We start from the raw sequence: 18,820 nt of genomic DNA on the forward strand, positions 1-18,820 counted from the left end.
AGTTTCCAGTTGCCTCAGCCTCCCTTGAACTATTAACGCAATTTGTCTCTTCAGTTCAGTAAGAGAAATCTGCTCTGCTTGGGATTCCCCACCACCCCGCCCCGCCTTGCTCCATGGTTAGAATATACATCTAGACAGTCAGGGTAATCACAGGGCTCACCTCCTTATTTCCCTTCTCCCAGCAATCAAAGCCACAAGCTTCCTATGTAAGTCAGGACTGATTTCTACTCTGGTTTTGCAAGGTCCCCAATCATAAAGAGGTATTAATTTCAATTTATCTTCAATAAGTATATGCCATGGAAAACTTTTAAAAGGAAGAACAGGTATCCCAAAATCAAATAAGAAAACACTGCAAAAAGGTAGGATATCACCACTATATGCCTATAACATTTAATTTTCTGAATAATCATAATTAATAATGGCAGAAAATTTTCCCTTTTTCTTTTTTTAAAGTTGGTACTCATATAGGTATTTATCACATTAAAAATCAATACAGCTTGATGAATCCAGAGGCAAGTTCAGTCAAGAGACAAGGATTCACCAATACAGAATTGTAAAGTAAAATAAAAAATAAATAAATTTAATAAAAAATAAATAAATAAAAAGAGACAAGGATTCCCTGAGCCACTAGTTATATATGACTTTGGGCTGGTTAATCTCTCCAAGCCTCATCTGTAAAATAGGAAAAATAAAACCTATCTCATAGGATGGTTTTCAGGATAAAATGAGGTAACATACGTAAGCATTCTGGAGGGGTATCTAGCACCTAGTAGGTACTCAACAACTGATAGCTCTCATTGTTGCTAATTCAAAGGAGAACTGAGTTTGTTGGACTTACCTCCTAGTGGTAATACAATAATCTAAAGAGCGCAGGTCAAATCAAACAGAGTTCTCCTAATTGGTTCTCTTTTCTTTGGTCTCAGAGGAAACCAAGCAGTAGGTAGGCCTCTTAACTTCTGAAACAGGGTTCTCTGGGAGTCTGAAGACAGGAGCTGAGAAAGAAATGGATGGCCTCAAAATTCCACCAAATGCAAAACTTATTTTTGAAGTGGAATTAGTGGATATTGACTAAAATAATAAAGATGTGGCCGTGAAGAAACTTATGTATCTAATTAGAGCTGGTTACTATCGTTAAGTGAAGAGTCAACTGGAAAATTCAAGTTAGAACTTGTTTACTTGATCCCTCAACTTTTAAGAAATGCAATCCATTATAAACCCTTGAATTTTAAAATACTTTACTACAGCTGTGTAAAATATCACTTGAAGAGAACTGATTTGCCTTTTACCTCATGTTGTAAACTAAAAGGTTCAATAAAAATGTATCCAATGTCAAAAAAAGAAAGAGAAATGGATGGCCTCTGCTTACGTTATACCAATTTTAAGGATTAAGACAAAGGGTATCAGTCTAGTCTTCCAAATCACAGTCAAGAGTCAATTCAATATTTTCACTTTATGTGTTTTGAAAGCAGTCTCAAAGGTACTATTATCTGGATTGTACCATTTCTTAAAAAAAAAAAAATTCTTTCATCTTAAAGGCCCAAGGCAAATGTCACCATTTCTAAGAAGCCTCCCTCAACTCTTCTAGTCTGAAGTAATTTCTCCCTCTCCAAAGGTGCCAAAAAACTATGCTGAACCTTTTACAGCAGTCACTACATCCTATATTGTAGCACAACTTTTTGGAGTGTACAATTCTTTGAATATAGGAACTGAAAAACAAAATATCTTTAAACAGAAACAGTAGTAATAGCAGCAGCTGTTGGAATCTGCTGTAATAAGGGTGGGATTTTTAAAAACTTCTTTGCATACTATAGTGTCTGCCCAAAATGTGTCAGGTATTTATTCACATTTTCTTTAACAAATCTCATCTTTAAAACACTACTGAAAGGTAACTGGTAGCATTCTGATTTTACAGCTAAGAGAACTAAAACACTAAGAGCAGTTCTGTAACTTTATCACAGTCACACAGCTTTCAAACCCAGGTCCATCCGCATCCATGACATTATGCTGACTTTACAAAACACCCTAGCCAAGACTGTGCGCAAAGTTCTCATTTTCATACACAAGTGCCATCAAACCCCAGACTAGTTTCTTCCCCCTCAAAAAAAAAAAAAAAAAAAAAGATAATATGCTAACATAAGAAAGACTTCCTGACATATTTACCCTGGAACTGCAATGGTGTTAATTAAAATAACACACTGCTTTCTCCCTCTCTACACCCAGTTTTAGCCAGCTGCTCAGGGGCTTCACATCTTTCACTTTAAATAACAGAAACACTAGCTCATTTAAAGTGCCAGCCTCAGATAACATACATGTTCAGATGCTACTGCTTTTCAAACATATGCCTGTTTCCAAAGAGCTAGGCATTTGGGATTCCGTCACTTCTGATGGGTTACTTTTGTTTACAGGGTCCCTGAAAATCACTTTAAGTTTCATTCTCTGGGCACTGTTGAACTCATCAAATCTTGTCATTAAGGACTTTTTAAAAGTGCCTAATCTGTCATCTTCTTTTACAATGAACCAAAACACATTCCCATGGGTAATTCCTCAAGTGTATACAGTAGTCCCCTTTCTCCAAGAGTCATACATTCCAAGCCCCACAAGAATGCCTGAAAGTACCAAACCCTATATATAAACAAAATACTTTTTTCTTTCCTTGTTAAGTCGAGAATTTTCACCTTTTCACTTAAAGGAAGTACTTTTTGGCCTCTCTTTGGCTACTCTTGCATTTGAGGGTCATTAATAGGTAAAAGAAGGATTATGTGAACACAAGCACTGCAACACCTGCCAACTGATCTAATAACCGAGATGGTGGCTAAGTGACTAACAGGAAGGTAACATACACAGCGTGGATACGCTGGACAGAGATGATTCACGTTCAGGGCAAGACAGCGTAGGATGCTGTGAGATTTCGTTATGCTACTCAGAAAGGTGAGCAATTTAAAATTTATGAATTGCTTATTCCTAGAATTTTTCATTTAATAATTTTGGACTACTGAAATTAGTTATTATTTAATAATTTTGGTAACTGAAACAGAGGAAACTAAAACTTCAGATAATGGGTGATGACTGTATGTATGTTTTAAAATAATATTCTTCTGAGCCTTTTTCTAAAAAGCACAATTGTTTTCCCTTTTTAGCCCAAGCAAAGATAATTATATATCAGAAGTGAGTCCTACCCCCCCATCTCTTTCTGCATATGGAGAATGGTGAAAAGATGTCTTTTTTAATTATTAAATGTAAATAGCTCATTAAATATAACCCAATTACTTTAATTGTAAAAGGGAAGTAATTACAGTATGTACATGTATTCTTGCCTAGTAGATTTAATATCTTAAATTAATCTTTTCAGCATTAATATTTTAAATTAACCTTTGATATCAGAAAAATTCAAGAGATTGATGTCTATTTTAAATATATACATATAGAGCTGTACCTTATGGATCTTTGTTGTGCTTTTACCCACAAACAGTTTTTGTGGGAACAGCCCCACCCCCATAGAGAAGGGTAATTAAATAACACCTTCCCTAACTGGACTGGTATTTCTTGTCTGCTATAATTCATGTTAAAGGGTCTGTTTTAAATTCTAATGCTTTTGTGGGACAAAAAGCCAAGAGATCAATGCTATGGCATTCCAGTAATCACAACAGCTTTACTTAGCAAGACAATTTCAAGCCAAAACTAGGAGCATGTCTCTGGTATAGTAGCCTAAATTTTCCACTACCTCATTTCTATTCTGTTACTATCAATTACAGTTCCCTGAGACTACCTCGAGCATTCTTCTCTTGCTAGCCCCTTCTGGTCTAGCCCCTCAAGTTTGCTATTACAACATTTTCCCTTAGTAGCCATTTGGCTCTTTGATTTTTACTCTTTCTTGGTGACCGAGAGTAAGTAAATTGCATAGCTAAATCTATGAACTGCCTTGAAAATGGGCTCTACCACAGTCTGTGCACAGAAGAACTTCTATTAAAACGGAGAGTAAAGGCCTATACGGACGAGAAATTAGGAAGACTGAGTTTTGTTTTTCTACCTCCCACCAAAATCTATCAATGAGTGTTGTTTTAAGATATGAGTATGTGTTTAGAAAAATTAAAATTGTGTTTACATTAACATGGAACTTTTCCAAACTTCAGAAATATCAAGAACTGAATGAATATATATGTTGTAGCACTAACAACTGCGGCCATGTTTGTACAGCACTTCCCCTCCAAAGTAGAAGAGTTCTATTTAAAGTACAAAGAGGAACTTCTCTGGCAGTCCAGTGGTTAAGAATTTGCGATTGCACTGCAGGGGGCACAGGGTCAATCCCTGGTCAGGGAACTAAGATCCCACAAGTCACTCAGTGCAGCCATACACACGAAAGAAACTACAAAGAAGCATCACGCGTTTTCAGCAACTTTGCAGGATTTCACTGAAATAAATTTCACTGTTCAGACTCCAGTATTAATGAGCCATAGGTGCATCTGTGTCTCACTGATATGACTTCTCAAAACAAATAATGAAATAGACAAGCCTAACTATGACTAACTCCTCTCGCCATTCAGACTGTAGCCATACTGGAGCGGTTCCTGACCACATAACACATAAGGCTGGCTTCTGCTGTCATCTTGGCTAACTTGGAAGGCTATTTTATGGTCCAAAAGGATAGTGACAAGGGGTCACCGTGAGTGCCTCATTTCAAACACTGTAATGAATTCTGAACAGTTACCAAAGGTTAGCAGAAGTAATGGAGTCTGATATCTGATGATGATCACAGGACTCCAGAAGGACAGTGCCATTAAAAGACAAGAAGTAATTTCACAAGTAAAAGGTGTACTGGCAGCTAAAACTGAGCCCCTTTCCAGATTTAAATGATTCAAGTCTCATCTTAGTAACACTGGTATTTTTGCACAAAATATATCTTATTAGGCCAGCCCTTGAAAGTTAAAAGGTGTCTTTAAATGCCTGCTGACCTAAAATTGCCATGTTCCATGTTTAAAGGGATTGATTTTCTGGAAAAGGACAGTAAGATGCCAAATTCTGTTCAATAGAGATCCGAATACTATTTGGTGAACCTATTCTGCACCTGTGGAAGCAAAAGAATAAGACTGGCTCACACACCCCAGAGGGAGGGTAGTATTTATGTGGGCTCTCCTTATGACCTCTTTGGCAGCAAATGTAAGAAAAGCCCCTTTTCTGAGGCTAAGGGGCGGGTCCAGGACTTTCAGCTGCCCATTCAGGCAGGGTCCCGATTCCCCTCCTCCGTAATTAAGCTCCCTTTCCCACTCTCCATGCAGGCATGAATTGCAGTGACACTGACACGGGGGTCTGACATTAGTCTTTGAAGGTCATTTAAATCCTCCTCCTTCCAAGCTGCCTTAAAAGCAATGCATCATCCTCTCCACAATGCCTGAGAATGGGGTTTGACTAGATGGTACTCAATGTGGAGTGAACCTAAAGCATAAAAGGAAAGGGGGCTCCAAATTGATATGATACCTCCAAGGGGTATCATAAAAAGAACCAAAGAAATAAAACATTAGGTAAAACTCAGCTGCTCAAGAGACAACACCAAGAGAAACACTAAGCATCTAACATAACATGAATGAAAACACGTCTACTGATTAATTTAGGAAGGTAGAAAAGGTCAGTCACAATATGGCCCCTTTCTTTGGCTCCAGTCTCATCTTCTGTCCTATCTTCATATTTACATACCCTTCCCTGAAGTCCCACAGACCTTCTCATGGCTTCCCATCTCATCACGTTCTCTCTTGCCTCCATACTTTTGTTCAAGTCTAACCACCTACCACAACCCCTAACTTCTCAGTTCAGTTCAGTCGCTCAGTTGTGTCCGACTCTGCGACCCAATGGACTGCAGCACGCCAGGCCTCCCTGTCCATCACCAACTCCCGAAGTTCACCCAAACCCATGTTCATTGAGTCAGTGATGCCATCCAACCATCTCATCCTCTGTTGGCCCCTTCTCCTCTTGCTTCTAGAGTCTTCTCCCCAACTTCTAGGGTTTTCCAAAACTGAGCTCAGGGATTTCCCTGGTGGTCCAGTGGCTAAGACCCTGCAATCCCTGCAGAGGGCCAGGATTCAATCCCTGATCAGAGAACTAGATCCTGCATGGCACAACTAAGGCCCGGGGTAGCCAAATAAATTAATTAAAAAAAAAAAACAAAAAAAACCCCACTGAGCTAAAGTGAAACATCTTTTGACCTGCCTTGACCCCAAAGGAGCTTGATGGCCCTCCCTCACACCCTCTTTAAAATTCCATAATACTCTGTGCATTCCCATCCTATCCCACTGCTTTAAAATGACTGATTTTCTTACCTGCTCTCCCACTAGACTAAATTGAGGCTAGTGATCAGTCATCTCTAATTCTAATGCCTACCACCATGCAAGACACAGAATGTTCAATAAAAATTTGTCAAATGAATAAAGCTACAGTAAGTGGCTACTATGCTTTAGCCCTTGAAAAGGTGAGGTAGGGAGAGTGTCTCTGGACCTCCAGTCTTACAGCACTGCTTCCTGAGGGAAGAGAACCCAATCTGAACGGTCCAAGTTTAACTTCTATTTTAGATTAAGAGTCCTGGTAGCACACAAGATCACAAGACAGAATCTCCATACACTTTCCAAGCCCTAGAAAATATCAAGGGTCTAATCTGGTACAGCGTGAGATATTAAAAATGAAAACCCAAGGCAAAATTTAACTAAAAAACAAAAGGCTACCCTGACCAATATGATCAATCTGCCACCTCTTTTTTATTCACTCACCTCAAAGTTCTTACTTCCTAAAGTAAAGAGAGATGAAGGATAAGAGTCATCAGCCAAAGAAGATAAATTTCCAAAAAGGCTAGGGAAGGTCTAAGTCATGAAAATCAGCACATGTCCACTGCTTGAAAGAAATCCAGGCTGTTATTAAAATCCCCGGGCACTTAGCCTAAAACGTTAATAAGCCTCTGAGTCTTTCCTTTCCCTCCCAAATCAGCTTCTGGCTTCCCTTCCCTCCATACTTCTTCCCCATCATCTACTCACCCACCAGCCTGCCCCTCTGTCTTTCTTTTCCTTCACCTCCACAAATACTGATAGAGATGATCAGAATTTGGCAAACAAATGACAACTTCAAACTACATGTGGGACATCAGTATAAAGGATATCCAATTAATCAATTGTTTGTTCCGCCTTCCTTCACTCATTCAACAGACCTTACATACCAGACTCTGTGCACACAGTGGGGATATAATTCAACACTGCCCGGTCCTCATGAAGCTTGATCGCTCCTGAAGGAGACAAATTAAAAAGGGGGACAATAATATAAAGTGATGAATATGACCACAAATGTTAAATTCAAGGGTTATGGAGGCATCCAGCTCACACTGGGGGTGAAGGGGTCATAAGAAAGAGTGTCTTAAAAGATGAAAAGGGTTAGTTAAGAGAAGTTTCAGGGGAAGGAAGCAATGTGTGCAGAGGCAAACAGTGTTCCAGGAACAGCAAACAGCTGGGTGTGGCTGAAGTGCAGGAGGTCACGAGTGATGAGGCTAATAAGACAGACAGAGGCCCAGGTACAGAGAGCCTTGTGTGCCGTACTATAGTACTTGGGAGTGTGTTGATGGCTACTGAGAACTATTTAAGATTGAGGCCAAGGAGTGACATGATCGGATTTGCATTTAGAAAGCTCTCTCTGGCAGCAGAGAAAATGTATTACATGAAAGGGAGAAAGACTGAGGCAGTAATCCAAGTGGAAGCACTTCTAATTGATCGATAGAATCTACATAATGGGAAAGTTGCAACGTAAGATGACAGAAATTGCTCTATATTGAGTTTGAGACCAAGTTGTCACTGATAAGCTTTCTCTTTTGAACAATTAAATTACCTAATCTCTCTCAGTTTTTACATTCTGAAAAATGCATTTGTGTGTTCTAGGGGGAACACTAGACTATCACGTATCATCAACCTTTTCTTAATGCTTTAAAATTTATAGTATAAATTTTTAAATATATGTATAGTGAGATAGCAAGTATCAGTGTAGAGTGTACCTACCACCTAGTTTAAGAAGAATATTACCATTAGTTTTAAAATCCCCGGCATGTCTCTCCCCAAACCCACCTTCTTCTCTTTTCACCATGAGGTAACACTATCCCAAATAGTGATGACTTTATCACATCTGTATCTCTAAACATTTTTAGTTTCACATGTTTCTTCACATGAATCTTATCATAATGTATATTTTTCTGCAACTTTTCACTCTACAATTGGTTGAGATTCATTCATGTCATTTCCAGGGTTACACAGTGCTCTACTGTATGGCCACACGGAGATTTATTTATACAATCTAGAGTTGATGGATAGTGGGATTTTTTCCCAGTTTGGATTTTTTGTTTATTTTGCTAATGCCAACAGTGTTGCTACGGACATTTTTGTACATATCTCCCACTGCACACGTGCAACAGTTCTTTAGGGTAGATACCCAGGAGAGAAACTGGACATCTTCAATCATGAGATAATGCCAAATTGTTTTGCAAAATAGTTGTACCCATTTACACTACTACCTGCTGGGTTCTGGTTGCTTCATAGCCTTGCTGACATTTTTTGCCAGACTTTAATTTTTGCCAATCTGATAGACACAAAACAGCACATCACTGTAGTTCTGACATGCGTTTTCCTGATTGCTCATAAGGCTGAGCATCCTCAATGCTTTTTGTAGAAAGGAACTACTTTTTATTTTCAGAAACCTTCTCTGAAAGCCTAGAATGGCTGGAAGTCCTTCAGAATGCTGCCTCCCAATAACTAACAAGATGGAAATTGGTCTTTCTTAGCACTAAGCTAAAACTGTATGACCAAATCTCAGCCATACAGACACCTGACACACAGGCAAATCTAAGATTTTTCATCTGACAACTGATGGTGAGTTAGAGAATTTAGAAGGACTATACTGAGACAGAAAAATCAGAGAGGCAAATATTGCAATATTTAAGGCCTCTGACTATCTGATATCAACACACTTCTTCAGCTTCCTTTCTGGTCACACCTTTACAATGCTCTACACTTCTCCTGCCTGTGATTTCATACAAGACATTTCCTGCTTCCTGGAATACCTACCTTTTTAAACTTTTTTTTTCCTCCCCCTACTTCTTGAAATTTTATTAATCCTTCCCTGCCCAATTCAAATGTAATTGCTTCCGTGAAGCCATCCTCACACTCTTCCTCAGAAATAATTAATCAAGCTCTCCACTTCTTCAATAGCACTCTATAATTCTTCTGTTAGAATACCCATCCCATATTACAGTTGTAACAGGGATCGACCAGGAGCTTTCTGAGGGAAAGTACTATCTCTTAAATCCTCGGGCTGAGTAGCACTCTGTCAACTATCAATTCTTCATAAAACACTGGGTAAGTAGACAGAAAGATAAACATAATCTGCTAAGAAAAAATCTCTAAGGAATTTCCTGGTGGTCCAGTGATTAGGACTGTGCGTTCTCACTGTTTAGAGCCCAGATTCAATCCCTGGTCAGGGAACAAAAATCCTGAAAGTTGCATAGTGCGGCCAAAAAGAATATAGTTCTTAAAAAGAAGAAAAAATCTCTAAACAATGAAAAGGTTCTTTCTTATTCTTGCTGATTATGAAGATAAAAAAAAAAATCAGAGAAAAGGCAAAGTAGGACAAAAGCACTGGGAACTAGTAAGAATTAACTGTGACAATTCAGACTCCTGAATGGAGCTCCGTGTCAGGAAGGCCAGGAAGTGGACATGTAAACTGGACAGTCACCTTTTTAATGGGGGACAAAGGCATCGAAAAGTGAGATTTATAACTGAATCTAAAACCTCAGGCTGTATCTTTAAATTCATCTGGACATTATCTGGGCCTGGTATTTTCTGCAGGAGAAGTTGTTTTTATTATAAATTCAATTCATTAAATAGTTAAAGGTTTTCAATTTTTTCTTAAATCATCTTGATAAGCTTTCTTTTGAAGTTTGTCCATTTTATCTAAATTTTAAAATAAAATGACACAGTATTCTTTAACTTGATTAGCAAAAATGATTACTATAAGGAAAAAGTATCTAGAAGACTGGACAGAATAAGGGCAGAGATAAAGATCCAAAACAAAGATTTGAGATTTCACAATACTGCAATGTGTTCATGTGTCTCTGCATTCCTAGAACACAGACTTCTTTTGGACAGGGATCATGTCTACCAGTCTTTGGTACATAATGTGTTCTAAAAAGTATTTCCTGATTTCCCACATCAAATAAAAAATACAAAATTGATAGTTCAAGTCAACAGGTATTTTCTTATTTCAAGAGTTGATTTTGATTAATATATGGTTGACCTGAGTAATATTTGTAGTTGTCTTTAAAATAAAAACCTTTTTTACAATCAAGTAAAAACTGGTTTCAAAGGTTACTCTCACTCATTAAATTAGATCTTTAAAAAAAATCCATTTAAATATGGGAATTCATTGAATTTAAAGGAAAAAAAAAACCAGCAGGAACTGATTCGAGCTATAAAATACAGCTTTGAATGAAAAAATACACATTACTTTAAAAAATAAAAATGAAGTTATTATTAAGACTATTGTTAATATAAAATCACACTTCATGACTTAAGAAAAGTCAGTTTAATGGTTTAAAAAAAAGCCTGTTAGTCATTTGTTTTATTCACTTCTTCCTCACACCTTAGAACACAGCAACTAACTGGAAGGAAAACTATCTGATTTAAACGTCAGAGTCCCCTCCCACCCTCTCCTGCCCCAGTGGATGTGCACTCGGTTAAATGCATTTTGTATGAGAAAGGAGAAGCAAAGAGATGGTTTGAGCTTTAAACATCCAGAGCAGATTATATTAGAATAATTCTGAAAGCTTGTTTAGAGACTCATGGAATAATACTAGTCTTCTATCAGTGAAGGTCAACCTTTTTAATTGGACATAGTCCAGGACACTACCTGGGCAACAAATCAGTGAGACAGTACAGACACCTCTGATTCTAAACTGGTATAATCCTTTTTTAACAAGCATTATCACAGCCTCCAGTATTATACAATAAGATTTCCCAAATATCTATGAGAAGTTGACAGTGGTAATACTTCTCTACCTATCTCAAAACACTGATGTATTTTACCAGCTCTTCTCCTTACAGAAATCACATTAACAGGGATGTTTAGAGAAATTCCCTTGCTGTCCAGTGGTTAGGACTCCACACTCTCTCTGCCCAAGGCCCAGGTTCCAATCCTGGTTGGGGAACAAAGATCTCACAAGCTGCTCAGCACAAGGCCAAAAAAAAAAAGATGTCTGAGGATTTATGGTTTTAAATGTCAGTAGTTTTTAAAACTAGACAAGTGTTACAGAAATTTTTGTTGGTATTTTTCAGGCTTGGTGAAAATGGAATTTGACAAAGATTATTTTCCAAGTGGTGTGGAAGGAAGCAAAGAATTAGCAAATCGAGAGGAGAGAAAATGAGAACGCATCAGGTGAAGGCCTGAGGTTTGTTGGCAGGAGAAAAAAGTATGGTACTCTGTAAACAAGAATCCATGGTAAACAAAATTTAATTAAAGTGAAGCAATTATCATGTCTTGTCACATTTGTTAAAACTAAACTCTGCCAACAGGTATTCTGTTTTAGGGTGTCCATCAACTTGATTTCCATCTATTGTCCCAGAGAAATTATTAATAGTGTTCCCTCTTATTCTTAAAAGTGAACTGGTTTAAAAAATAGCAAATCACCATGTTGTACACCTGAAACTAACATAACATTGTAAATCAACTATTAGTCAGTTCAGTTCAGTTCAGTCACTCAGTCGTGTCTGACTCTTTGCGACCCCATGAACTGCAGCACGCCAGGCCTCCCTGTCCATCACCAACTCCCGGAGTTCATTCAGACTCACGTCCATCGAGTCAGTGATGCCATCCAGCCATCTCATCCTCGGTCGTCCCCTTCTCCTCCTGCCCCCAGTCCCTCCCAGCATCAGAGTCTTTTCCGATGAGTCAACTCTTCGCATGAGGTGGCCAAAGTACTGGAGTTTCAGCTTTAGCATCATTCCTTCCAAAGAAATCCCAGGGCTGATCTCCTTGCAGTCCAAGGGACTCTCAAGAGTCTTCTCCAACACCACAATTCAAAAGCATCAATTCTTCGGTGCTCAGCCTTCTTCACAGTCCAACTTTCACATCCATACATGACCACAGGAAAAACCATAGCCTTGACTAGAAGGACGTTTGTTGGCAAAGTAATGTCTCTGCTTTTGAATATGCTATCTAGGTTGGTCATAACTTTCCTTCCAAGGAGTAAGCATTTTTTAATTTCATGGCTGCAATCACCATCTGCAGTGATTTTGGAGCCCCAAAAAATAAAGTCTGACACTGTTTCTACTGTTTCCCCATCTATTTGCCATGAAGTGATGGGACCAGATGCCATGATCTTCGTTTTCTGAATGTTGAGCTTTAAGCCAACTTTTTCACTCTCCTCTTTCACTTTCATCAAGAGGCTTTTTAGCTCCTCTTCACTTCCTGCCATAAGGATGGTGTCATCTGCATATCTGAGGTGATTGATATTTCACCCAGCAATCTTGATTCCAGCTTGTGTTTCTTCCAGCCCAGCGTTTCTCATGATGTACTCTGCATGTAAGTTAAATAAGCAGGGTGACAATAGACAGCCTTGACGTACTCCTTTTCCTATTTGGAACCAGTCTGTTGTTCCATGTCCAGTTCTAACTGTTGCTTCCTGACCTGCATATAGGATTTTCAAGAGGCAGGTCAGGTGGTCTGGTATTCCCATCTCTTTCAGAATTTTCCACAGTTTATTGTGATCCACAAAGTCAAAGGCTTTGGCATAGTCAGTAATGCAGAAATAGATGTTTTTCTGTAACTCTCCTGCTTTTTCAATGATCCAGCGGATGTTGGCAATTTGATCTCTGGTTCCTCTGCCTTTTCTAAAACCAGCTTGAACATCTGGAAGTTCACAGTTCACATATTGCTGAAGCCTGGCTTGGAGAATTTTGAGCATTACTTTACTAGCGTGTGAGATGTAGCGTGTAAATCAACTATACTTCACATAAAAAACCTTTAAGTGAGTCGGTTTACACAATCAATTATATGATCACCCTGTCCTTCAAGAACCAGGAGGCAGAGCTGCCTCAATGTTCAGGATCGAATCATAGTCCCAACTATTTAAAATTCAGTACATATTTCCCTCATTTATCTAGCACCATGACCACAACAGCAACAGCAGAGTAACTAAGAACATGGACTCTAGAAGCAAATGGCCAGAGTTCAAATCTTAACCCTGTTACATAAACTCTAGCTATGTGACCTCAAGAAATTTTGCTGTTTTTTTACTCTGAAATAATTTCAAACTTGGAGAAAAATTGCAAGAATAGTACAAAGGACTCCTTTATGCCCATCACCGAGGTTCACCAATTATGAACATTTTACCATATTTACTTTTATCTTCCCCACACAATTTCATTACTAATTTTTAAACTATTTTGATAACAGATTGTAGATAGACATGGTGCCTCTACGTCTAAATACTTAAAGTCAACTCCTAAGAACATACTACAGTCCAATTATCACATTAGAAAATTTAACAATAACAATACAGTATTATTATGCAACAAACATAAAGTCCATATCTAAATTTTACCAAGTGTCCCAATAATGCTCTTTATGGGAATTTTTTTCCGCAATCCAGGATTCTAATCCAGAATTGTGGCCAAGTTTCTTAATTTTTCCCTCATGGGATTACTGGGAGAAAGAAAGGAGTAAACATGCAGAATTTAGAACGGTTTCTGGCATTTCATATAGGTATTAGCTGCTGTTAGGGAGAGACAGACTCCATACAGGGCTTCCCTGGTGGCTCAGCTGGTAAAGAATCTGCCTGCAGTGCAGTGCAGGAGACCGGGGCTCGATCCCTGGGTGGGGAAGATCCGCTGGAGAAGGGCATGGCAACCCACTCCAGTATTCTTGCCTGGAGAAGCCCTGGGACAGAGGAGCGGGGCAGTGGGCCACAGTCCATGAGGTAACACAGAGACTCCATACAAAGTACAATAATTGTTGGATAATGAAAATAACTCTTCAGACATTATAGTTCTGTTGTGTTTTTTTTCTGGGGGGGGTGGGGCATGCTGTTCAGCATGTGTGATCTTAGTTCCCCAACCAGGGAACGAACTCCCACCCTCTTCATTGGGAGCATGGAATCTTAAACACTGGCCCGCCAAGGAAGTCCCTAGACACTCTACTTCTTAAAGTCACTTTAATGAAAACCCTCTGTAAAATATGTTGTGCATATCCATTATTTCTTAAACAGAATACACAAAATATAATTCAACCTTTTCCTTAGTAACTCAGGGTCTTCACATCAGCAGGAGTACTATGCTATAAAACCATGATGCTGTCAAAGGTTCTTGAGGTGTGAAGTGCCATACGTCTCCACAGTGAAACGGCAATAAAGTTCTGGACAGACATCTTGAATCCCCTCCTTCTGCTGTCAGCTTTTGATCATCTGTATGTATTAGTGTACCCACTCTATATTATTCTAATAATGCTTATAGTCAAACAAGGCTTTTAGTTTAAAAGGCACTTTCATGTCATCTCTCATTAATTCAATAAATATCTACTATGTCATTTGATTAATTAGCTGATTTGAATTTCACAAGAAGACTGTGAGGTAAAAAGAACATGTATTACTACTCCCAATTTTAATTACCTTGTTATAGATGAATAAATTAAGGCTCAGAGAGGTCAACTGACTTACTCTGGGCCACAGAGCCAACAGGCAACACTGACAGCCTTCACACACCTAGATCCTCTGCCCCTCAATACAAACACAGTTACCTCAGAGTGAGGCCCTAGGATGACAGACTTTTTAGGTAGGTGAACAAGCTTTTGGAAAGCTCTTGACTTTCAAAAGTACTTTCAGCTTCCTTTCAAATGCAAGGAGTTGCATTCTGCTCAGCTGAAAATGCCACATGTCTGACTTTCAGATGCTCTTCCTCTGTATTTTCTCAAATATTTTTTCTAAAATTCTCTGAACTTGATGGCAACACTTTATTAACATAGACTCTACACCCACTTGAAACTTGAGATAAACTTAGACCTGAGCTAAAGTTAACCTCTGCACTCTAATAAAGAAGAGCCTGGCTAAGAAAATGGTGTAAATAAGATTGCAGGGAGAAATGTTTAATGAGCTGTTTTTAAGCATTTCAGGAGTCTAATTTACATACAATTAAAGTTAAATTGCACATCATTCTCAGCTATTCATTAAACCAGGTACAGGGACCTCTACCTAACAAAATAACCTGGTAACACTATTAGCCTAGTTTCAGTTATGACTCAAAGTAACAGCTGCACCTAAAGAAAAACAAAACACAACACTCTCACTAGGATTTACCCCAATTAGCCCAAATTAATGAGGTTTGATTGTACCTCCAATGATGACCCACAAAACCTATCTTCCCCTGATGGCCTAGAGTAGAAGCTCAAATGAAGTTAAAACACCTGCCACAGAAGCTAGGTAGAGAAAGCAAGACAAAATGGCAATGGCATAGAGTTAAGAGCCAGAAGCCTCAGGTTCTGGGTCAGCTTATGCTGCTGAATCTGTGTGACCTTGGTTAAATCACTCTACTTTTGGAGCCTTCAGTTTCCTAAGCAATAAATGTGGTCTTTAAATACCATATCTCACTAAAAGCATCCAGAGTTCTTTGATTAAGGGCAGGAATTGTTCAAGATGAGTCTGCAACCTCTTATCACTAGAAGGCAAGGAACAGTATCAAAGACTACTTCAGTTATGTCAAAAGGAATCAGGAGCCAACCTGAGGCAGCTCCCACCAGTTCAAGATAGAACAAACTGAACATCAGTAAAAATAACTACAATAGACTAAAACATATCAATTATGTTAAAACTCATGATGATACTTTTTTTAAAAACCTAAACAACTCATTCATTCCCTTTGGAGTGTATCAGGGAACCAACTTATTTTCAAACTTGCAAATAAGGGAATAAAGGTAAAGAATCGAGTATTTATCCTGTCTTTCCTGTACAAATCAAAAACGTCAGAGAAACCGAAGAGTTGATTAGGGAAGTTTTTCTTTTTTGAAGTATTCCAGCTCATAAATGAAGAAAGAATAGGGAAAATAAAAGAATGATAGAACCGGGATGAATATCACCATTTTGCAAACATCTAGGTGACCATCATCCATGACTACTTACAACACAAAAAGAGACATCTGGACATTACAGGCCTTCTGAGAGAAGAACACAACCACACTTATGAAGCATTATATTGTCAAAGCAGGGAGCTGCTTTAGTGCAAGCCATCAGAGTTGTGCTGACCAGTAAACAGCCATTACACACATGAAGCTACTGAGCACTTGGAATGTGGCTGGCTCACGCGCATTGCTACAGGCTGTGAGTGTAAAATACGCTCTAAACCACAAAGGTTTAGTAAGTAAAATATCTCAATAATTTTTATATTTATTACATGGTGAAACATAGTAACTTACAACTAAATAAAACAAATTTCACCTGTTTCTTCTTACCTCTTAAATGCACCTACAAGAAAATTTACATTTCACTTCAGACTTGAATATTTCTATTAGATAATGCTACTCTAGATCTAACAACCAGTTTACAAGGAATACAAGCGGCAGAGAAACAAATAAATAAATCACAGAAATTCAATTAGCAAAATCTAGAATGAGAAAACTTGGTTTCATCATCAACAACAAAAATATAAAGGAAAAAACAGGCAAGAGAACCCAAAGATTAAAAGAGACTTAAGAGACATATAAACCAAATCAATGTATGGAAATATTTTGGAACCTGATTTGAATAAACCAACTGTTTAGAGAGAACGGGGGAACACTGGTGAAGGGAGAGAGGGAAAAGAGAAAGCAACTGTGGAAATATGAACATTAACTGGATATCCAACGATGTTAGTGTGTACTGTGATTATTTTTTTTTTCAAGAGTAATTACCTTTTAAAGCCACATAATGAAATTATTTACAATTTAAATGATATGGTGCATGGAATTTCTTTCAAAAAAATCTTGTGAGGATGAGACAGTAGTAGTACAGATGAAACAAGACTGACCATGAGACTGATAATTGCTGAAGTCCAGTGATGGACATGTAGAGGTTCCTTATATCATCTTCTCTACATTTGTAATGTTTGACATTTTCTAAACATACTTTTTTTATGAGAAAAAATTTTACTATAAGGACACTTCCAGCTCTTGAATCTACAAATATCTATGAAAATAAATGATGGGGTTGGCAGGTACCTCAAGAAGTCATTCAATCTAGTTTTTTGCTTCTAGGAATGTTACTTGCAATATTACTTCACTCAACAAATATTTATTAAGTAATTACTAAATGCAAAGGCCATAGCACTGTAGAAGATGTATGCAGATATAAGAGTTTCTGTTTAAATAGTTTCATAATACAGGAGAGACAAGAAAAGAACATAAATATAAAATAAAGTAAAAGTCATGAAGTTATGGTTTACCTGCTTAAGTAAACCACAAAAAGGCATGATAGAAGAGTGTCATATAACTGGGTGTTAAAACAGGCAGGATTTGGACATGTAAAGACAAGGAGTATTATGTCTAAGGTGGACAGTGTGAGCAGATGTACATAAGCAGAAAATAATGAGACATTTCTGAGGAATGAAGATGAGTACATTATTGCAAAAGCAGTAGGGAACATGGCTGGAAAGACAAGTATGGCCAGATGATAGAATCTTAAATATCAGGTTGAGTTTGTACTTTAGTCGCTAAGAGATAGGAGTCACACAAGACGAGTTACAGATTAAAGAATATTTAGGAAGATGCTATGCATATCACTTGGTATTACTGCCTGGAAAATTCCAAGGACAGAGAAGCCTGGCAGGCTACAGTCCATGGGGCCACAAAGAGTGGGACAAGACTAACTGACTGAGCACACACACACTTCTCACTTGAGCAGAGAAGAACAGAATGGACCTGGGGAGCGGTGGGAGTGGGGACAGGCGCGATACAGAAAGCTGAAGCAACAGTCAAGGCAAAGGGAACAAGGACCCTGAACTGGTATAGTAGGGAAAAGAGACAGGGAGGGACCTGAGAGTATCTTGGCATGAAAAGAGGGAGGTCAGGAAAGTCAACCAGCAACTAAGGCCTTACATCTCACTCAACTAGGGAAACAGTAGAGCCAATGTTTGATATGTTGGCAAACCTACACTAGCTCTGAAATGTACTGAACAAACGACTGACTGAGTGAATAAGTAAATAAGGGGGTTTGTGGGGTGGGATGGGCAGAACAGCTCAGCCTTCCTATTTTAACTTATGAGGAAGTCAAGGTGCTGAAGGAAAATGCTGCCCAAGTGTGCTAAGCAACATTGTCAGAAAAGCAAAGGTTCTGTCGTTAAAACCTGTATAAAAAATATAAAATCCATCCTTAAAAACTCTTACCATGTCTCCCTAGCAAGAAGGAAACAAGTTGTACCAATATGACCACTGGTTGCCAAAAGCAAACAATCCATGAAAAGCTGAAGGTGCAGAAAAGATGACCAACTGGAAGAATTCAATAGGAATTCTGGGACTGGGGTTCAAAGGTGGAAATACAGATTTGGAAGTTACCAAACAGAGGAGGTGACAGTCAAAGACATGAGAGAAGAGATGACCTCCTAACACAAAAGCATAAAGAAAAAGGTAAGGACACAGGACAACCTGGAGACAGAAAAAGAAGAAAGATCAAGAAAAGCAAGAGAATCGGAACAATGCCCTGTTAAAAAGTTTAGAGAAGAGTTTCTAGAAGGAAGGCATGCTCAATCCTTGTTTTCTTCTTTGACCCACACAGCTAATTCATCATCAAGCCTAT

At 38.4% G+C, this 18,820-nt stretch overlaps 1 protein-coding gene across 2 annotated transcripts in view; it reads right to left on the reverse strand.

The window, feature by feature from the left end:
* The window catches only part of WASF2 (WASP family member 2), a 69,958-nt gene that overhangs the window by 33,424 nt on the left and 17,714 nt on the right, over positions 1 to 18,820 (reverse strand). The window contains exon 2 of one of the 2 annotated variants that reach the window (XM_040229794.1): positions 839 to 992. The exons of the other annotated variant lie outside the window; for it this stretch is intronic. The gene's annotated coding sequence lies outside the window, so the exon portion shown is untranslated. The remainder of the gene's footprint in view (positions 1 to 838; positions 993 to 18,820) is intronic. 2 annotated transcript variants of the gene reach the window in all.

The sequence above is a fragment of the Oryx dammah genome, unplaced genomic scaffold (assembly GCF_014754425.2).
Source record: "Oryx dammah isolate SB20612 unplaced genomic scaffold, SCBI_Odam_1.1 HiC_scaffold_27, whole genome shotgun sequence".
Classification (NCBI taxonomy): Eukaryota; Metazoa; Chordata; class Mammalia; order Artiodactyla; family Bovidae; genus Oryx; species Oryx dammah.